Genomic DNA, 22863 nt, shown 5'->3' on the forward strand with positions numbered 1-22863 from the left:
CATTTCAGGGCAGTGCAGTGGTGTTTGGGTAGTGTAGGGAGTTGTGTTGTGGGTGGTGTTTTAGGGTTTTGGACAGAGCAGTGCTGTTCGGGCAGTGTAGGGGGTCGTGCAGGGGTGGTGTTTTAGGGTTTAGGGCAGTGCAGGGGTGTTCGGGCAGTGTAGGGGTCGTGCAGGGGGGTGGTGTTTTAGGGTTTAGGGCAGTGCAGTGGTGTTTGGGCAGCGTAGCGGGTCGTACAGGGGGTGGTGTTTTATGATTTAGGGCAGTGCAGTGGTGTTCGGGCAGTGTAGGGGGTCGTGCAAGGAGTTGTGTTTTAGGGTTTAGGGCAGTGCTGTTGTGTTCGGGCAGTGTAGAGGGTCGTGCATGAGGTGGTGTTTTATGGTTTAGGGCAGTACAGTGGTGTTCGGGAAGTGTGGGGGTCATGCAGGGGGATGGTGTTTTAGGGTTTAGGGCAGTGCACTGGTGTTCTGGCAGTATAGGGGGTCGTGCAGGGGGTGGTCTTTTAGGGTTCAGGGCAGTACAGTACAGTGGTGTTCGGGCAGAGTAGGGGGTCATGCAGGGGGTGGTGTTTTAGGGTTCAGGGCAGTGCAGTGGTGTTCGGGCAGTGTAGGGGGTTGTGCAGGGCATGGTGTTTTAGGGTTTAGGGCTGCGTTCGGGCAGTGTAGGGGGTCATGCCGTGGGTGGTGTTTTAGGGTTTAGCGCAGAGCAGTGGTGTTTGGTCAATGTAGGGGGTCGTTCAGGGGGTTGGTGTTATAGTGGTTAGGGCAGTGCAGTGGTCTTCGGGCAGTGTAGGGGGTCATGCAGGGGGTGGTGTTTTAGGGCTTAGGGCAGTGCAGTGGTGTTCGGGCAGTGTAGGGGTCGTGCAGGGGGATGTTGTTTTACGCTACAGGGTAGTGCAGTGGTGTTTGGGTAGTGTAGGGGGTCGTGCTGGGTGTAGTGTTTTAGGGTTGAGGGTAGTGCAGTGGTGTATGTGTAGTTTAGGGGTTGTGTTTTAGGGTTTAGGGTAGTGCAGTGGTGTTTGTGTAGTGTAGGGGTTTGTATTTTAGGGTAGTGCAGTGGCCTGTGGGTAGTATAGGGGGATGTGTGGGGGGTAGTGTTTTTGGGTTTAGGGTAGTGCAGTAGTGTATGGGTAATGTAGGGGGTTGTGCTGGGGGTAGTGTTTTAGGGTTTAGGGTAGCGCAGTGGTCTTTGGGTAGTGTAGGGGGTCGTGCTGGGGTAGTGGTTTAGGGTTTAGGGTAGTGCAGTGGTGTTTGGGTAGTGTAGGGGGTCGTGCTGCAGGTAGTGTCTTAGGGTTTAGGGTAGTGCAGTGGTGTTTGGGTAGTGTAGGGGGTCATGCTTGGGTAGTGTTTCAGGGTTTAGGATAGTGCATTGGTGTTTGTGTAGTGTAGTGGGTTGTTTGGGGGTAGTGTTTTAGGGTTTAAAGTAGTGCAGTGATGTTTTGGTAGTATAGGGGGACGTGCTGGGGTAGTGTTTTAGGGTTGAGGGTAGTGCAGTGGTGTTTGTGTAGTTTAGGGGTTGTGTTTCAGGGTTTAGGGTAGTGCAGTGGTGTTTGTGTAGTGTAGGGGTTTGTATTTTAGGGTAGTGCAGTGGTCTGTGGGTAGTATAGGGGACGTGTGGGGGGTAGTGTTTTTGGGTTTAGGGTAGTGCATTGGTCTTTGGGTAGTGTAGGGGGTCATGCTGGGGGTAGTGTTTTAGGGTTTAGGGTAGTGCAGTGGTGTTTGAGTAGTATAGGGGGTCATGCTGGGGGTAGTGTTTCAGGGTTTAAGGTAGAGCAGTGGTGTTTGGGTAGTGTAGGGGATCGTGCTGGGGTAGTGTTTTAGGGTTTCGGGTAGTGCAGTAGTTTTTGGGTATTGTAGGGGGTCATGCTGTGGGTAGTGTTTTAGGGTTTAGGATAGTGCAGTGGTGTTAGGGTAGTGTAGGGGGTCGTGCTGGGGGTAGTGTTTTAGGGTTAGGGTAGTGCAGTGGTGTTCAGGTAGTGTGAGGGGTCATGCTGGGGGTAGTGTTTTAGGGTTTAGGGTAGTGCAGTAGTGTTGAGGGAGTGTAGGGGGTTGTGCTGGAGGTAGATTTAGGGTTTAGGGTAGTGCAGTGGTGTTTGGATAGTGTAGGGGTCGTGCTGGGGTTGTGTTTTAGGGTTTAGGGTAGTGCAGTGGTGTTTGGGTAATGTAGGGGGTCATGCTGGGAGTAGTGTTTTAGGGTTTAGGGCAGTGCAGTGGAGTTCGGGTAGTGTAGGGGGTCGTGCTGGGGTAGTGTTTTAGTGTTTCAGGGCAGTGCAGTGGTGTTTGGGTAGTGTAGGGAGTTGTGTTGTGGGTGGTGTTTTAGGTTTTGGACAGAGCAGTGCTGTTCGGGCAGTGTAGGGGGTCGTGCAGGGGTGGTGTTTTAGGGTTTAGGGCAGTGCAGGGGTGTTCGGGCAGTGTAGGGGGTCGTGTAGGGGGGTGGTGTTTTAGGGTTTAGGGCGGTGCAGTGGTGTTCGGGCAGTGTAGCGGGTCGTACAGGGGGTGGTGTTTTATGATTTAGGGCAGTGCAGTGGTGTTCGGGCAGTGTAGGGGGTCGTGCAAGGAGTTGTGTTTTAGGGTTTAGGGCAGTGCTGTTGTGTTCGGGCAGTGTAGGGGGTTGTGCATGAGGTGGTGTTTTATGGTTTAGGGCAGTGCAGTGGTGTTCGGGCAGTGTGGGGGTCGTGCAGGGGGATGGTGTTTTAGGGTTTAGGGCAGTGCAGTGGTGTTCTGGCAGTATAGGGAGTCGTGCAGGGGGTGGTCTTTTAGGGTTCAGGGCAGTACAGTGGTGTTCGGGCAGTGTAGGGGGTCATGCAGGGGGTGGTGTTTTAGGGTTCAGGGCAGTGCAGTGGTGTTCGGGCAGTGTAGGGGGTTGTGCAGGGCGTGGTGTTTTAGGGTTTAGGGCTGCGTTCGGGCAGTGTAGGGGGTCATGCAGGGGGTGGTGTTTTAGGGTTTAGGGCAGAGCAGTGGTGTTTGGTCAATGTAGGGTGTCGTTCAGGGGGTTGGTGTTATAGTGGTTAGGGCAGTGCAGTGGTCTTCGGGCAGTGTAGGGGGTCATGCAGGGGGTAGTGTTTTAGGGCTTAGGGCAGTGCAGTGGTGTTCGGGCAGTGTAGGGGTCGTGCAGGGGGGATGTTGTTTTACGCTACAGGGTAGTGCAGTGGTGTTTGGGTAGTGTAGGGGGTCGTGCTGGGTGTAGTGTTTTAGGGTTGAGGGTAGTGCAGTGGTGTATGTGTAGTTTAGGGGTTGTGTTTTAGGGTTTAGGGTCGTGCAGTGGTGTTTGTGTAGTGTAGGGGTTTGTATTTTAGGGTAGTGCAGTGGCCTGTGGGTAGTATAGGGGGATGTGTGGGGGGTAGTGTTTTTGGGTTTAGGGTAGTGCAGTAGTGTATGGGTAATGTAGGAGGTTGTGCTGGGGGTAGTGTTTTAGGGTTTAGCGTAGCGCAGTGGTCTTTGGGTAGTGTAGGGGGTCGTGCTGGGGTAGTGGTTTAGGGTTTAGGGTAGTGCAGTGGTGTTTGGGTAGTGTAGGGGGTCGTGCTGCAGGTAGTGTTTTAGGGTTTAGGGAAGTGCAGTGGTGTTTGCGTAGTGTAGGGGGTCATGCTGGGGTAGTGTTTCAGGGTTTAGGAAAGTGCATTGGTGTTTGTGTAGTGTAGTGGGTTGTTTGGGTTTAGTGTTTTAGGGTTTAAAGTAGTGCAGTGATGTTTTGGTAGTATAGGGGGACGTGCTGGGGTAGTGTTTTAGGGTTGAGGGTAGTGCAGTGGTGTTTGTGTAGTTTAGGGGTTGTGTTTCAGGGTTTAGGGTAGTGCAGTGGTGTTTGTGTAGTGTAGGGGTTTGTATTTTAGGGTAGTGCAGTGGTCTGTGGGTAGTATAGGGGGACGTGTGGGGGGTAGTGTTTTTGGGTTTAGGGTAGTGCAGTGGTCTTTGCGTAGTGTAGGGGGTCGTGCTGGGGGTAGTGTTTTAGGGTTTAGGGTAGTGCAGTGGTCTTTGGGTAGTGTAGGGGGTCGTGCTGGGGTAGTGGTTTAGGGTTTAGGGTAGTGCAGTGGTGTTTGGGTAGTGTAGGGGGTCGTGCTGCAGGTAGTGTTTTAGGGTTTAGGGTAGTGCAGTGGTGTTTGGGTAGTGTAGGGGGACGTGCTGGGGTAGTGTTTTAGGGTTCAGGGCAGTGCAGTGGTGTTTATCTAGTGTAGGGGGTCGTGCTGGGGTAGTGTTTTAGGGTTTAGGGCAGTACATTGGTGTTTGTGTAATGTAGGGGTCGTGCTGGGGTGGTGATTTAGGGTTTAGGGCAGTGCAGTGGTGTTTATCTAGTGTAGGGGGTCGTGCCGGGGTAGTGTTTTAGGGTTTAGGGTAGTGTGGTGGTGTTAGGGTAGTGCAGGGGGTACTGCTGGGGGTAGTGTTTTAGGGTTTAGGGTTGTGCAGTGGTGTTTGGGTAGTATATGGGGTCATGCTGGGGGTAGTGTTTTAGGGTTTAGGGTGGTGCAGTGGTGTTTGTGTAGTGTAGGGGTAAGTGTTTTAGAGTTTAGGGTAGTGCAGTTGTGTTTGTGTAGTGTAGGGGGTCATGCTGGGGGTAGATCTTTAGGGTTTAGGTTAGTGCAGGTGTGTTTGTATAGTGTAGGGGGTTGTGTTTTAGGGTTTAGGGTAGTGCAGTTGTCTTTGGGTAGTGTAGGGGTCGTGCTGGGGGTCGTGTTTTAGGGTTGTGTTAGGGCAATGTAGGGGGTCGTGCATGGAGTGGTGTTTTGGGTTTAGGGTAGTGCAGGGGTGTTCGGGTAGTGTAGGGTGTCGTCCTGGAGGTGGTGTTTTAGGGTTTAGGGCAGTGCAGTGGTTGTTGGGCAATGTAGGGGGTTGTGCAGGGGGGTGGTGTTTTAGGGTTCAGGGCAGTGCTGTGGTGTTCGGGCAGTGTAGGGGGTCGTCCTGGAGGTGGTGTTTTAGGGTTTAGGGCAGTGCAGTGGTTGTCGGGCAGTGTAGGGGTCATGCAGGGGGTGGTGGCTTAGGGTTTAGGGCAGTGCAGTGGTGTTCGGGCAGTGTTGGTGGGTTGTGCAGTGGGGTGGTGTTTTAGGGTTTAGGGCAGTGCCGTGGTCTTCGGGCAGTGTAGGGGGTCATGCAGGGGGTGGTGTTTTAGGGTTTAGAGCAGTGCAGTGGTGTTCTGGCAGTGGAGGGGGTCATGCAGGGGGTGGTGTTTTAGAGTTTAGAGCAGTGCAGTGGTGTTCGGGCAGTGGATGGGGTCGGGCATTGGGTGGTGTTTTAGGGTTTAGGGCAGTACAGTGGTGGTCGGGCAGTGTAGGGGGTCGTGCAGGGGGTGGTGTTTTAGGGCTCAGGACAGAGCAGTGGTTTTCAGGCAGTGTAGGGTGTCGTGCTAGGGGTGGTGTTTTAGGGTTCAGGCCAGTGCAGTGGTGTTCGGGCAGTGTAGGTATTCATGTGGGGGGGGGTTTTAAGGTTCATGGCAGTGCAGTTGTGTTCGGGCAGTGTAGGGGATCATGCAGGGGGTTGTTTTAGGGTTCAGGGCAGTGCAGTGGTGTTTGGACAGTGTAGGGGGTTGTGCTGGGGGTGGTGTTTAATGGTTTAGGGCAGTGCATTGGTGTACGGCCAGTGTAGGGGGTCGTGCAGGGGCTGGTGTTTTAGGATTTAGGGTAGTACAGTGGTGTTCGGGCAGTGTAGTGGGTCTTGCAGGTGGGGGTGTTTTAGGGTTTAGGGCTGTGTTCGGGCAGTGAAGGGGGTCGTGCAGGGAGTGGTGTTTTAGGTTTTAGGGCAGTGCAGTGGTGTTCGGGAAGTGTAGGGGGTCGTGCAGGGGGGTGGTGTTTGAGGAATTAGCATTTAAATTAGCATTTATAAAACCTTTGAAATTCACTAAAAATCCATAGGTTTATAGGGACGTTATAGTTAGTTGGACATTTGACTCATATAAAACCAGAGAAATTTGCCCGTTATAGTTAGTTGAGCTAACTATAACTCGCGCGCCCGCAATGCACTGGTGATGATATCACATATTACATCACTCATGACATAGTCAGTGACATCACTGATGACATCTCAAATGATGTCTGTAAAACCTATAGATTTTTCACTGAATTTCAAAGATTTTCTAAATGTTAATTTCATATTTTAATATTTATAAAACCTATATTTTTTGTATTTTTTAAAAATATTTTGGAACTCTATTATCCTTTTTTTTAATTTTTAAAATTATGTAATGTTTTATATCTTCAAAAAAAAGTAGGCATATCTTTTTTTTGGGGGGGAGAAAACTGGAGTCCCGTATCCGTCGTGTACCAAGCTCCATCAGCACGCGAATCCTATCCGCCATATTGCTAAACTTGTAAAGGATGCGCATTTCGTATCCAACGGGTTCGTGGCACCCCGTCCCGCCGAACATCATATACATATGAGGTTGCGCCAGCTGCTCGTTTGGTATGCGACGGGTGCGCGGTACCAAGCCGTGCGTTACGTCATATACATATGGGGTCATGCCGGCTGCAAGTTCCGTATGCGACGAATGCACGCTGCCAGGCCCTTTGTTACATCATAGACGTGTGGTGTCGTGCCGGGTATGCCATTCCCTCATTTCTAGGTTTTGCCTAGGCAGCGCATGCGCTGTCTCGGCGAGAGATGCTGTATACAGTATTGTGGGGGAAGCTCCGCCCACTTTCTGCCCATGCTTTTGATTGGCTCAAATCTGAAATGCTGCATTCTCATTGGTTGCCGGCGTATTAGTCCCGCCTCCTTACTGCCATGACGTTATTTTTATCCTTCCATGGCTATCAGCCCCTTTACTTCAGCAACTCTTTTGTTCCCCTGCCTCCCCCTGTTCCCTCCCAAAGTCCGTGACTTCTCTGACCACCAACACCCCCCCACCCACTCCCGTTCCTGCCTTCTTCGGTGCCCGCATTTTTGTTTACAATGCAATAGGACTCGTGTAAATACGAGTCCAATTGCATTTGTAAATGCTTTTTTTTATATGATTGGCTGCCTGCATTCGCACTTTCTATTGCCGGACCTGTCCAGACTCTTGCATGCACGCAATGCTTTACATCGTGCGCATGCGCGCCAAAAGTGTTACTCTGTAGTGCAGCGGCTGCCTCCGGCTCGGCATGCAGTGACTCGAACCACGCTCGGCTGGCTAGCTGCAGGATGCAGGCGTGTTTGCCTCACTTCTATTCAAAGGGGGTGCCGAGGCCCTGTGAACGAGCCCCTGTATAACCAGCCGTCCTTTGACACCAGACACTCGGCCCGACTGTGCAAACAGAGGTTTAATGTCTCTCACATGGGCGGAGGCCGCTGGTGACGGATAAGAGTTCTGAAAAGGTGGCTGGAGGGGTTAGTTTGGGGACAGTGGGGCCCGGCTCTTGTGATAAAAGAGGTAAATAGGTCCAGTGAAAGGGGTCACCTCTTCAAACAAGTGTTAGCTGCCATCTCTTATTGGGTCTTCAGTTATAGGACAGACCCCCACCTCTGAACAGAATAACAAAGTTAACAGCACCCTTATATTTCTTATGTAATATCTTATGTAGCATCGACTCCACCCAGTGGGGCTTCATAGCTAAGTACGACTCACTCTTAAACACGGGCAGTCAACCATTTAAAATACGCTCCTAATGCAGTTGAAATCAGTTTTGCCTTTCTTTTAAGAAATACGTTCTAAAAGCTGACAGTGTGTTAGTTTCTTTATGTCTCAAAACTATATCTAAATAACTTTAAAGTGTATATGTAAGCAAGCGATGATCTAAAATATTTTAAACATTTATATATTTCTAACTGTAATAAACTTATATTATGGTAAATATATGTTCTCAAAATCGGTCTCCTTGCGCGCTGGGTGCACGATTGCCATGTGACCTTAAAAAAAAGCATTTGATTAGTTCATAACATTTCCCATTGTAGCAGTTGGAGAACGCCACCCATTTTAGTCATTCTCTCTACAGCATTTGATGAGACACACCTCTTCTGCTTAGAGAGCTTTTTTGAAAACTTTTTGCTATGTACACATATATTACACTACACACAACATGCAACCATCATCTTCATCAATATTCATGGTCTGTAAAGTAGCCTTCCACCTGTAATAGCCATGCACCTAAAAGTTACATAACCAAAGTTTTCCCCACTGCCAGAGGTAACATGGTTGCATACGCTGTCCACAGCACAATGCAATGTGGTACGGCCCAGGGGCAGTATCATGCATAGATAATGAACACACAGACACATATAGATAGTGGAAGTGGGTACGGGTACATGTGCTCGACTCCTTTTTATTACCAGGGTCACACATCCAGTCTGTGCTGAATGCGTGTGGGATGAGTGTAAACCAGCCCTCAGAGAATGGTTGCTGCTAGCATCAACTACAACAGTAATCATTGGATCACACACAGAGATTCAATAATAAAAGGGTCAATAGTTTGTGCTGCAGTAAGGTAGGGACAGTAGATGTGAAATAATACACAAAGATTCTATCGTAAAAGAACCATAACTTGTGATATACTGAGATTCAGGCAGTAGATCTGAAATAATACACATAAAGATTGTAGTTTGCAGTACACGAAGCAACAAAAAGCGTATGAGGAGCCTGTGCTGATACGTATGCGCAGTGCAGACAGAGCGGACTAGAGCAATGTCTTTTGCCTACAGGACTGCGTCATCTACAATAGGGACTCGATCTGAATTGTGAACACTGCTGTCTGCAGTGTAAATTGAAGGCAGTAGTCAGCAGAGACATCCATGCATACTTTTTCTCACTTCCTCTTCACAAAATACAACAACATAACTTACAAAAAACTCTGCAATAAATAAATCAAAACAATTCAAATTGCGATCTCTGCTGTCCACAGTGTAGACTGTTATCCAGTGTTTTTTTCCACTACCAAGAAGAATTTGGTCATTGTACTAAACCTATAACTCATCTAAAAAAAGTTCTTCAAGCAAGTATACTAAATGGATATTTCAATAGACATTGTAGTTAGTTGCCTACTGGATTCCATAATTTAACAATCACCACTCGATCTGAATTGTGAGCCCTGCTGACCGCAGTGTAGGCCAAAGGCAGTGGTCATTAACGCCTCACAGCCACGTGCCATTGGATTCAGAAGCACGGAGTTGGGTGCACCTGATCGGAGGCGGTACACAGAAATCATCACAGACTTTAACTTCTGACATCCTTGATCATAGAATCAAGACCCGGTTTCACTGTTCGGACCTGTTGTACCGCAGTGTACTCCAGCGACTGCAGTCAACCAAGCACAATAATCATGTGCAGCAGTTAGCTACGGAAGCACAGAGTGTGATGCACCTCAACGGAGGGAGTTTTGTTAAAACCAAGCAGCAGGTAATATCGGACATTGTCCATTGTGGGATCAAGACACCGTTCCACTGTTGGGACCTAGAGTTGGTTGCACCTGGTCGAAGGGAGTACCTTCATCTCCACTCTCAGATGCAGTTCTAACATCATCCATTGTGGGATCAAGACACCGTTCCACCATTCTGGGATCAAGACACTGTTCCACTATTGGGACCTAGAGTTGGTTTCACCTGGTCGAAGGGAGTACCTTCATCTCCACTCTCAGATGCAGTTCTAACATCGTCCATTGTGGGATCAAGACACCGTTCCACTGTTGGTACCTGTTGGACTACTATGTTAGTAGTATACAGAGCACTCCACGGTGCTGGACCTCAGGCTGGGCGCTGCGTGCCTGTGTTGTGGTAGCAAGCGTTGATCTCAGAAGCCTTCCCAGCTCACAGACCTCAGCCCAGGAGCTTCTGCCAGCACGTGGTGAGCCCTCTTTCACATACGAGGGGGTATCGAAAGTAGGCCTGGGAGGTAAATTCCGTTCCGTCCGCGGAATTTGCGGAATTTGGGTAATTTTGCGTTCCGCGGAGAACGCGAAATTGCCCAAAAATCTGCGTTCCGCGACTTCGCGAAATTTTTTGCTTGTTCACGTTCTCAATATGCGTGTTCGCGAGATATTTCACCCCGAGCACGCAAACAGCGATCGCGAACAGGAAAAAAGTATCGCGAACAAGCAATTCCGCGTGTTCGCGGAATTTCTGCGTGTTCGCGGAGATTTTTTACCGTTTCGCGGAGATTTGCGTAGCGCGATTACGCAAATTGCGCCCACCCCTAATCGAAAGGTGAACTGTGGAGCATATGTGCGTCACAGCGGCCATGATGGTTTCTGGGTACCAGCAGGCTGAGAGCATCATTCACGCACCCACCTTCACTCACGGCGTCAGCCTCGTGGCGGTATAAGCTGCGCAGACCTGGCAGACATGTTCGCCATTCCGGAAGACAACCACACCCAGAGAAAAGTGCCTTTTATTCATACCCCTACGCTAGCCCTGTATACGCCGACCCAGCCCACTACGCTAAAGATTTGGGGCGGGGGAGGGGGAGGGGGCACATACGCGATATTTTTTCGTAATCTTCCCTACTGACTGTACTATCATGGTTGCGTCCACTGTCCACTTCACTCAATAGACCATCAGTGTATGTTGACATGTACATGTCTGTGCTCTGCATACTCAAGTCTCTCCGGCACATCCCCTCAACACTTTGCATTGTATACTTTTATAATCGAGAATCACTTGCCACCTTCGCACATACTTTGCACCCATCTTTCCCCGCATTCTGCATTGTGTGGCAGAGGTGCCATGCCATGTTTGGTTTGTGTACATGGCTAGCCACAGATCCCACAGTACGTAGTGTCGTTGTGTCTGCTAGGTGCACATGTTGTTTGTGATGTTGTATGTGATTATATAAGGTAGCGCGTTTATTCACGAGCAGTGGTTTCTCCCATTTACATGTCACTGTCTTAAGGAGGATACAGAAGTTTTTCTCACAGGTGAAAAGTGCGACCAGAATGGCAGTCATTCATTACTATGCAAGAATGTCCACCTGCACAACGCTTCTAAGCTTACAGCCCCCAATCTTGCGTGCTTTCTTAAAAGCACACCAACTCCCACAATCAGACCAACACTCACACAGCTTTCTAACAGCAGTTATCTGGTTCTTAATTGTAGGAAGGTGGAATCTGACTAAATGGTTGCCCCCACTTTTTGCCTGGTGTTTTGCTGGTGTATGACTTAGTTGGACTGGGATCCTGCTATTCAGGGCCCCAGTCTATCTGCTTTCCCTGTAAACGGGTTTCCATGTACATTAGGTACATATCTAATTGGATTCTGGAGTGCCGTATAAGCCCCTAGTATATGGTATACTATGTACCTAGGGCATAGGTACCACAGAGGCCTACCAGGGGCTGAAGCATGTAATATGCCACCCCTGGGAAGCACTCCAAAATGGCACCACAGGTCTGCTACTGCAGCCTGGGTAAGGGTGTGCTTGCACCCCTTACAGTGGTATAGGCTACCTATATCACCATCATTGCACACACATATAAAAACTATAAGTCACTCCTATGGCGAGCCTTAACAATCCTGAAGGCAAAGTGCTTGGTTTGTATGTGAGAGGGTGCCCCTGCATGAGCAGAGCCCCTCTGCAGCATTCGGAGGACCTCCTCAGATATTGTTTGCGGTGCAGCCTGACCATATACTCTTAAGTGCATTATAACCTCACGTTAAATGCTAACTTTGGGATGGCTGCACGGAAACATGTTGTGTTTGGTGTCAAATGCTTTGGAATACTACCCCCCACCAGTTCTGGTGGTGGGGGTAGCAATCCACCCTTCTAGAGGGAGAGACATGTTCACACTGGTATAACCCGGTAGGACTTTCTACAGCCCTGGCATCACAAAATGGATGCCTCTGCCACAGACACGGGTCTGGCCTCCTGCTGCTGACCGAAACTCTGGCAGGGGAGACCTGGACAATAGGTTTCCTGTCCCAGGGAGGTGTAACCATCTCCCCAGACAGGCAGATGTGTATTGGGGCTGGGCGGGAGCACTCTCTGGTGCTTTGAAGTCCTGCACTGGGGGCACATTTGCTGTCCCTGTGCATAGTCCAGTTCAAACCGGTAGCAGGGGCTACCTGCCCCTGCTCTGTCACAAAACTGGACAAAGGAAATTGGTGTAACCACCCCTTGTTCCAAACCCTCCCATAGGTGGGTCCCTAGAGTATGTCCAACCCCCAAACTTAGTATAAGTATGGGAACCCGGTCCTTGAGACTTTAGATTACCCTGGACGAAACTCTGCAATATATATCCTGGACCTTTGACGTTCTATCCTGACTAAAAGACGGAAGAAATCTCCCTTGGAGTCAAGAAGTGATTCCCCTGCTTGGCAGGCACCAAAGAAGCAACTGTCCGGTCTGCAATTCTGAAGCTCCCGCTGGACGCCGAAGTCTCTGCATCACCAGAGGTGGATTTCTTGAACTCTCCGAGGCTACCCTCAGAGAATTCTGAGGCCCGTGGCTATCGTGGGTGATGAGGAACCATGACCCCTGGGCACTGCATACTGTTGCTGGTACATCGACTTCCTCTTTATTCTTGAAGTTCTGCTTTGGGCTCCGAGTAGCCCCAGCATTGAGCACAGACTGCACTGAAGATCTCTGGCCTCCACTCCACCCGTGGGCCAGGTTCCAGTGCAACCGCTTGAGGCTCCTTCACGATTGCTAGCCCGTTGGCTAGTGGGTCCCCACGAAGGCAACTCCTCTTCTGCTTGGGCTTTCCTGATTTCTCCAGACGTGCCCTGACTTACCCTTGCTGGGTGAGTCCCTCAGACCTTGCTGGTCTGCACCGACGTTCTTCATCTCTTTCCACGAGACTTGCCGTTGCCAAGGCTTGTTGGGTCCAATCTGGTCGCCGACACTGCACCACTCGACAGACTTTGTGGGACAGCTCGAATCCGGCTTGTGGACTTCATTGACGCCTTTCGGACCTTGTGGCTGAAGAGTCAAGACACCCGTCAACTCAGCTGAAGCACCCGACTTCTGTGGGCATTGGTCCATCCTGCCCTAGGTCACTGGCAAGTGACCCAGACTCTGTCCCCTCTGCTTTTAGGTTCCTTCCATCCTAGATCCAGGCTTGGATCTCTTCGGACACTTCTCCTCTTCACGGCAGTAGCAGTTCTTCGCCAGCTTCCATTGTAATCGACGACGTGACCTGACACCAAAAGACACCTATGCACCCGGCTTCCCTGGGTGAGGTAACTCGAGTACTCCGGTGCTCCCGTGGGTACTATCCCTAGAACTTCTTAAGTCCAAAAGGGTTTGGTCCTGACTCGATTCTAAGTGTTTACATTTCCAACCGCGACATTGCCCATAGAAGCTAACGGGAACCCGCGGTTGTGTTTCCACACTGCACACAGTCCCCGTGGGTCCCCTGTGTGACTACCTTGGGTGGTTCCTTGGGGTCCCAGCGATGATACAGGCTCTAGGCCTTGTGTCTAGTTCAGTCGTGGTTCTTATACCACTCTTTTGGTATGTGGTTTGGTACGCCCATAGGGCCCAAACGTGTGTTTGTGCTATTACTATTGATTGCTAACTTGTAAATTAAGTGCTTCGAACTCCAGTCTCATACAGAGACTAGAGGGGTGTGTTCTATCTTAAATACATACATTTTGAATATATACCTGGTGTGGTTGTCCTTTCATTTGATCATTCAAGAGATTATAGACTGGCAAAACAAGCGGCTTTGCATTACTTCAAGACTTAGCCTGAAGGCTGCTCTCCATAGCTACCACTAGGATAACTTTCAATAAAGGTTGTGTTTAACCAATCACCATAAGGAGTTGTTTGGACTGATACAGGGTGCCCACTAGAATTAGTGGACAGCATATATCAGGCCAACTTCTCACATTAATAACATAGACTGCTACGGAATGTGAGCTGGCATAACGTATGTCCTTACTGTTTTTATTAAACTGAGCAAAGTGAAAGAGATTTTGTTTTAAACAGAAGTGTCCCGCACTTCTGCAAAAGAAATGTATCGACTGCAGATCGCACGAACTTCAAGTAAAGTACAGTCCCTTTTAAATACAAACCTCCCAGTACACTTTGTGAATTGTTACACAATTTTCAACACATCTGACACTCAAGGTCTGGCACATTTTTTTAAAGCTGTGTCCTCTGGCCTTGTCACAGAATTTCAAACTGTTTTTGGTATAATACCAGACTTCATTAATTTGATCATCTCTGGAATAACAGGAACAGTGCCTATAATTCTCGCTCTGTTTGCGGCCATTCTATTACTATTTTTGCTTGTAAAAAATGGCTGCGCTCCCTGGGGTAACAATCATGTCTGACAGAATACGCCTCTACGCGAAGCTACATCAATACCGTGAAAAAATGGAACAACTTTTCGGCTGCCTGCCTCTCTCTATTATCGGAGCCAGCTACAACATGACATTTATTTACACATATGCAATCTGCATGCAACCATCTTTTTATTTCAAAACTTGCCCATTCGACTGGCGAATGGATCTATGCCTTGCCAACATCCCAACAATCGCTCCCGATATCCAGCAGGTAATGGAGTATCTTGAAAACCATGAACTTGATTGTTCGGGCAGTGGAGCAATGGCGGATGCAACACAAAAAGGTATCCTGGCGGAATGGGATTTCTACGCAGCCGTGAAAGATCTCCTGCAACGTGCGACCTTTGACAACATCGCAGATTGCCTGCCAATTCAAATTGCCGCACCAACATTCGAGGAACATTACTGTCCCTTTGAGGATATGAATTGGATCGCTTCGCTTTTCTCACACGATGGCAACAATCGCCTCTAGGAACATTACGCATCTCAAGCCGTTGAAGAACTTCCGGACTGCAATCTCCAATTCACGTTATCCTTGGATTTATTTTTTCCGACTTTTTTTACTTTTTCCATTTTTCTGGTGCCGTAGGAATACGCATGGTATGGACCGTACACACGCTCTCAGAGTGTGTGTACGGCCCGTATCACTATAGTAGTGGTGCCGTAGGAGTACGCGTGGTACAGACCGTACACATGCTCTCAGAGCGTGTGTACGGCCTGTATCACTATAGTAGTGGTGCCGTAGGAGTACGCGTGGTACGGACCTACACACGCTCTCACGCGTTCATGTTTAGTAAATGACCGTGTATGCGGAGAAAAATCTTTTAGCTGACTTCTTGTGTGTCTGTCATTCCCAGGTTCTTGCGCATGTTGTCTGCTCGTGTCATCGTTGTCCTCCTGCTATTCCTCATGAGTATTGCAACGTGTGCTGAATCAGCGTTCCATGCACGGACATGGGGAAATGTCATTTTGGGTATGGATTGCAGCAAGGCATTTTGGGGGTGGTATGTGTTTGGAATGTGTGGGGACTGCTTCTGTGCATGTTGTGTTACCATGCATACATGTCTACTCACCATGGGGCACATAACATGTAGCATGACTCCCATGAATTGATAGTCACCCTTCGTGACAGTCATCTGTAATGGATTTTGGATTCTGATGAAGGCATCAATGTGTGTAAAACTTCCCTCTGAAACATACGGGATTCTACGGGTGGACATAGTGTGGGACATCACAAGAACAGGCTCAATGGGGAATTGCAGCCTCTCCGTGTGCAGCAGGACGTGTTTGGCTCATCCCCTTAACTTGTGTGCCTGTTCATTTGGATTTACAACATCCGTGTTGTGAAGGGGGTGTCCAGCGTAGGTCCCACATGTTCAGTCAAATGACCTGTGAGTCTGTTCATATTGATGCATTTCCCTTAGTGTGAGTTTGAGTAATAAAGGTGTTCCTCACCCTCCAAAGTGCCTCATCTCTGTCAATGCAGGTCTCTTGCTACTTTGCATGCGTCATCTCTGGCATAGTTGTCAAAGATTGTGCATATGAGTGAATGTGTAGTTCGGCAACATGCATGCAGTTCTTCATGGCTAATAATCTCTATTGTGCATGAAGTCCATGGTTGTGTATGTATTCGGGCAGGTTGCTCCCCCCAACGGGCCGTCTACGCCTGCTGAGGGTGTGTCTCCTGTGCGCAGTTCGGCCTTCTGTTTCCTGATCCTGTGTCAGTCATCTTTGGTGATTGTTCATCCATTTTCTCTGGGTGAGCCATGAGTAACCTGACACTCCTTCCTTTACGTACGCCTGTTGCAGTTGTCCTTTCTGACATCCTTGTCTTTGTGTGCTACTTTCGGCCTAGTTTCCAGTACATGCCGCCTGCTGCTGTGGCCCCTGCGGCAAGGGCCCACCAAGTTCCCGGATTCTGCAACCCACACACCTCCAAGATGCTCCTCCCTTCCTCCCTCCACCCATTCATTCGGCTGTCATCAGCTTGTCTGTGCCACTGTTGCGGCCACGCCGTGCCAAAGGCAGGACCGTCAGCGCATGCAACGTGCACATTGCACGACCCTCATGTCCTTGCATGACCCACATCACACAACAGTCTCATGTTGCAGCCACCCTCCAAGCAATGTCCAACCGAAATTCAACCGCCTGCTCTCAAGCATACCCTAAGCGCACACACGACACCTTCGCATGCTGAGTGTGCAACTCCAACTGCCTATACAGCGCTGTCCCGCCTTCCAGGTCCTGTCAGACCAACCAGGTCATGTCCCTCCTACTCCACACCGGCTCCGTCCAACAGCACACCATTGGACTCTGTTACCTCCTCAACACAACAGGCCCACACATCACCTTCATGACAGTGACCTGGATAAAAGCATCCTCAGCACACAACTTCTTCATTGCCATCTCAGACTGATACAAGAGCACCCGCAGGAACGGCACTAACAATCCCGGAGGATGAATTGATATCTATTCACAAGTACGCACTCAGGGTCACAAATCCGGTTTGGCATAAACCCCCTGCAAACCCTCAGAGTAACACTCATCTACAGATCTCCAGGCCTACATCCACAATTCCGCAAAGCCATCAACACGTCCATCTTCACGCACGCCCTCACATCCACAGGATACATGTGGCTGTGGGCCAGAAACTTCTGGCTGGATGAGAACCACACCAGCATCCATCATTGGTCCATCCACATTAGCATCCACATCTCCGACAAGCAACACACTGCCACACACCCCGCTACCAATCCCCCAAAGATGCTTGATGTAAGTCAACACAGACATGCTGTGTGGGACACTGGAACCAACACCACTGCCACACCCTGCAACCTCACTCACTGGATCAGCAACTGATCCAACAATCTAGCCACATTGACGGACTTTCCTGTGACGCACAACAACAATTAAGCCACCTGGGACAAGGCAGACCTACTGGACTCATACACGTCTAGCAGGACTCTTGTGCACAGCTTGCAACACAAATAACCATCAGTGGCCCTGGAAAACGGCACACACAGCCATCACCATATCATCAGCAAGCACAATTGGAGATCCTTCAGATGGGGCAGAGGCAAAAAAACGCACAACATCAAGGAGCTCATCAGCATTGTGAGTGCACTAACATCAGCTCTCCATCCAAAAGACACCCCACCCTTGCAAGGCTGAGCCAATCCCTTGCAACTTTCTACCACTGCAAACTCATGGACATACACGCAAGCCTTGGCCTCACAGAGGCAGAACGCACTATTATACGCGGGACCAACCCCCCTCAGGTTTTGGACTTCCTTCATCAGGAAATACAACACCCGGCTCATGTGCAACATCCCCTGGGGATCTCCATTAGGCCCCTTCCCACACAACATCTCAACCACATCATTCCCCATCCTTGTAGCCCCCGTCCAGCACGTCATGTATGTATCATTGGAGTTAGCCACATTCCATGGTAGATAGAGGCATGCAGTGACCCAGGCCCTTCTTAGACAACGGACGGCAGGAACGCAGGCTCTCAAGGAACATCACCGTGCTTCCCTAGCCAGCAAATGTCGTCAGGAAGACAGTCAACGAGCAACTGACAAACTTCCTCCACGCAAAGAGCTCCAGGCAACCTGCACAAGACCATCTTCCACAGTAATCACCCCACTGCAACCGTCATCATTGCCATTAACACCGACAACTTTGCCCTGCTCAACAATGGTGAGGCCACCCCCCTTGACCTCTCCACAGCATTATACACGATGTGTTCACACACGGTCAGCTCACACATCTCCAACACTGGTATCCAGAGGATGGACCAGGATGAAATCACCAATTAGCTCACCAGCAAGGCCATGGGAGTGGGACTCAAGCCTTAAGCATGTAGTACCGTGGCGTCATCTGGCACATGGCCCAGGGCTCATCTCTCAGCGTGTCAATCTTCAATGTGTCCATAACCCCCCTCTCCACCATCACATGCGCACACAACCTCATCATCATCTCGTATGCCATTGACAGCCAGCTGCTCCTCACCCTCACCAAAGACACAGCCATTGCCAGTTCCAACCTTCAAGAAGGCATGAGGTCAGTTGATGATTGGCTGAACATCAGCCACCTGAGGCTGGACTTGGCCAGGACTGAGGTAATCATCTGAGGATTGTCCCCTTATAGCTGGGTCAACTCCTTGTGTCCCACCCACCAGGGCACTGCACCAGCACCCAGTGGCCACGCACGCAAGATGGTGTGCATCATGGACTCGTCGCTCACAATTGCCATGCAACTTACCAGCATCTGTACCTCATGCTGCAACACCCTCCGCATGATGCACATGATCCACAGATAGATCCACTCCAAGGCAAGACAGACCGTCCCCCAGGTCCACGACACCAGCCATGTCAACTACAGCCCCGCCCTCTACGGAGCAAGAACAGCCAAACTCCCGGAGAACTTGTCCACATCCAGGGTGCATCTGCACACCTCAGCTTCAACATCCCAAGCCCCAGCTACATCACCATCCGCCTGCGATAGCTGCAATGGATCACTGTCTGCTGCAGGATGACCTTCACACTCTTCACCCACACTCAGGAGGCGGTCCACAACCCCAGACCCCAAACCAACCTTGGACGTCTCCGTGCATCCAACCTTGCCCTGGCCACCATTCTTCACATCCACCGAACTCAAGCATGCAGGAGATAGTTCTCCCACCTGGCCAAACATACCTGGGACTCCCTCCCCGGGAACCTCCACATGAGCCATGACCTCTACGCCTTAATGATAATCTTCCAAATAGGTTTGTCCGCACAGTATTGCAAGCCCCCCCTCAGCAGCTTGAGGCCATCACGGGTGAGTATTGTGCTCCATGTCTGTATTGGATGATACATTGTGACCCATGTGTGTCCTGTACCGGACTCAGATCCCAGGGTATGGATGGCTGGAGTTAGTTCAACACTCAGGCATAGTTTGACATTTCCCCACACTTATGTTGTGGACTCATGCAAAATGACTGCAACATCTAATTAAAGATATTTTGTTTTATTCTCGGTGGGGGGCGTGTTTTGTGGGAAAAAATAGGTGCTATACAGTGTGCCTAGAATCCAAAGTTCACAGGGGGAGATGGGATCCTTGGCATTTGAAGTCATCAGAGTCCAGAACACAGTATTTGTCATCATTAGTCAGACTGTGACCAGCAAGTCCATGTGGCAGAGAATGTCAGTGAATGAGGTGATGTTGTTGCGCATGAAGGCCAGGTGCCAAGCCAGGTGACCTGGGAGATGTGGATGGTACGCTGCCTCTCACGATCTTTTCCGTGGACGACCCACATTCCTCGCGGGACACTCAGATGCAGGCCTTGACGATGCTTGGGACGCTCCGTCGGACGAATCCTCCTCCTCCTCCTCCCTCCCTGTGGCTGGTGGTGGTCTTTGCCTGGTGGCACAGGGAGGGTTGCCCATGTTGTCAGCGATCCGACGGAGTGAACGGCTTATGTCCGTTTGCACCGCCAGGAGCTCAGCCAGTCTTGCCTCCATCCGTCCTTGGTGTTCTTGTTGACTGGCGTGTTGCTCGGCCTGCTGGTTCTTAATCTCTGTGAGGGTCTCCACTACCTGGCTGATGGCCCTGGTGTCACGCCGGTATGCGTCCATGATGTTGCGTATGTGTGACATACCGGTCCCTTCAGCTGGCTGGTCAGGTTCTCGCCTCCGCCTGCCTCCACTCCCACCACCCCTGCCCACATGAGCCTGGCCTGCCGTTGTGGGCACATCCGGTCTACGGGACCCCTGAGGGATGACAGTTGCGGGGTTGTCTGCCTCCTCCTGGGTCCCCGGCGAACCTTGTCCCTCCAGGTCAGACTGGCTCAGTTGTGCAGTGCGGGCAGGGCTCCTGGGTGTCTCCTGGGATGTGGCAGGAATGGGGGTGGTGGTTGGCACAGATGTTCCTGAAGCAGGTGCTGCAGGGGCTTGGACACCAGAGGGTCCAGGTGGGTTGGGGTCATCCACGGAGTGTTGAGAGGCGTCGCTGCCGGTGGGCTCAGGTTCCTCCCGAGCCTAGGACTGTGATTCTTCCCCCCCATTGTTGGGGGGAGATCCATCAGGTTGCCCTGTGTGTGAGAGAGAGACAATGTTAATGCTGTTTCATGCGACATCCATGTTTCATACATATTCAAGTTGGCACAGTTCCTCCAGGTAGTTGTATGTGCCTAGCATTCTCCTCAATGTTCACTTGTGGATGGGTATGTTGCGGGGGACAGATTGATATGTTCTCCTGAGTGTTTGACATGTAGATTTTTGGCTTGGATGCTTCTTTGGCTATGGATTGATCTTGTTGTGTCACATGTCCATTGTGAGTGTGGGTAAATCCATTGCCTGTCCCGGGGGTGTGTGCTTGTGTAAGGGGTGTGTGTGACAGGGCCTGCTGGTGGGTGTAGTGTGATTTGGCAGTGGGTCTCCCAGGTGAAGTATCTGTCCCCCCCATGGAGCATGCTGCCATGACAGTGAGTGTGAGTTCCTGTCCTAGATATCTGAGCTTGTTGTGTTGGTGTTTGAGTTTGCAGTGGTCACAGGAGGGCCTTGTGCTGCCTTCAGCAGGGCCAAGTGTCAGCTACCTTGTCAGTACTTTGCCAGTCCCTGTGCATTGAGCATGGTGCATGGGTATGTACCTGGGCCATATGGGCTGAGGGCAATGGTGTCTGATTCAGAGTTGAACAATGTGTCTTGTGAGCCCCACCCTCCCAGCATCACGGACATCCAGTCTTGGGTTAGTGCTTCGTGTAGCCTGGCACATGGCATGGCCTTGCTTTGTGAATGGGGCATACACATGTTAGTGGCATGAGCGTTGTTTTTGAGTGTGGTTGTGTCCGGTGAGGGCTTGGGGGTAGTTGCGTGCATTTTGTGTAGTTGGGGTGTGGATGCCATTCCCCCCATGTTCCATGAGTTGTTTGTGTACTCACCAGGCTCTGGAAGTCCTTGAAGTCCGTGAACTCCCACCGGCGGAAACAGGGCCATCACCTTCTCCTCCCAGGGATGGTAATGTACCGGTCTGCAGGGCAGCCCACCTCCAGTGATGTTGTTCTTGGCGTAGTCCTCGTTCATTTTCCGCTTGACTGCCCTCCGCAGATCGTACCACCTGGCTTGGCATTCATTCCTGGTCCTTCTGATGGGTGCAACAGCATTCACCCTATCGACGATCCTCTGCCACAGGCGTGATTTTTCGGCTATGCTGGTCTGTCTGACCATTGTTCCAAAGAGCTGTGGCTCGACTCTGATGACTTTGTTGACAAGGATGTCCAGCTCCTCCCTTGTGAACTTTGGATTCTTGTCTGTGGGCAGGTGTGGGGTGAGGGTGTGGATGGTTGTGGGTGTGTGGGTGTGAATGTGAAGGTGTGTGTGGGAATGTGAAGAGCGGGTATGTGTGAAGGAGTTTGTGTGAAGGTGTATATGTTAAGGTGTATGGGTGCAGTTGTAGGGGTGTGCTCTGTAGCTGCAGTGAGTCTGTTGCAAAGGCTCATGGTTTGTGTGTGTGGACCCTTTTTATTGGTCCATTTGTGGGTGTGCCTGAGTTTGAAATTTTGGTGGGTGTGTTATAAGAGGTGGTTGTGAGTTTGGGCCTCTGTTTGCCTGTTTGGATGTGCCAGGTCAGTCAAGGTGCGTACATACGCGATGCTGGGGGACGGGGCTGGGGTACGGTGCGTCCAAGTACGGGGCTGGGGTACGGTGCGTCCAAGTACGGTGCTGAGGTACGGTGCGTCCAAGTATGGGGCTGAGGTATGGTGCTGGGGTACGGTGCATACAAGTACGGGGCTGGGGTACGGTGCGTACAAGTACGGGGCTGGGGTACGGTGCTGGGGTACGGTGCGTACAAGTACGGTGCTGGGGTACGGTGCATACAAGTATGGGGCTGGGGTATGGTGCGTCCAAGTACGGGGCTGGGGTACGGTGCTGGGGTACGGTGCGTACAAGTACAGGGCTGGGGTACGGTGCGTCCAAGTACGGGGCTGGGGTACGGTGCTGGGGTACGATGCGTCCAAGTATGGGGCTGGGGTATGGTGCTGGGGTATGGTGAGTACAAGTATGGGGCTGGGGTACGGTGCGTACCAGTACGGGGCTGGGGTACAGTGCGTCCAAGCACGGGGCTGGGGTACGGTGCTGGGGTACGGTTCGTACGAGTACGGGGCTGGGGTACAGTGCGTACGAGTACGGGGCTGGGGTACGGTGCTGGGGTATGGTGCGTACAAGTACGGTGCTGGGGTACGGTGCTGGGGTACGGTGCGTACAAGTACGGGGCTGGGGTACAGTGCGTACATGTACGGGGCTGGGGTACAGTGCGTACAGGTACGGGGCTGGGGTACAGTGCTGGGGTATGTGGCTGGGGTACGGTGCTGGGGTACGGTGCGTCCAAGTACGGGGCTGGTCTGGCAAACAACAGGGTAATACCCAATTGACCCTTTTAATACCTGGGTAAGGAACAATAAAGAGCAAGCAACAAATTGGTACAAAAGGAAGAGATAAGAAAATAACTTTGGTCAAGAGCACACTAATTAACTCTATATCTAGTTTATTAATCTAGACAGATTTTATCAAAATATTTGGACTTTCCTGCATCAGAAATGACCACGGACCTTAATGGAAGCAACAAAGCAAAAAATACAACAACACAAATATACATAAATTGAACATGTGCCGAACGTCACCAACAAGAAAAGACTAATAAACACAAAAAAGT

Source organism: Triturus cristatus, chromosome 11 (assembly GCF_964204655.1).
Source record: "Triturus cristatus chromosome 11, aTriCri1.1, whole genome shotgun sequence".
Taxonomy (NCBI): Eukaryota; Metazoa; Chordata; class Amphibia; order Caudata; family Salamandridae; genus Triturus; species Triturus cristatus.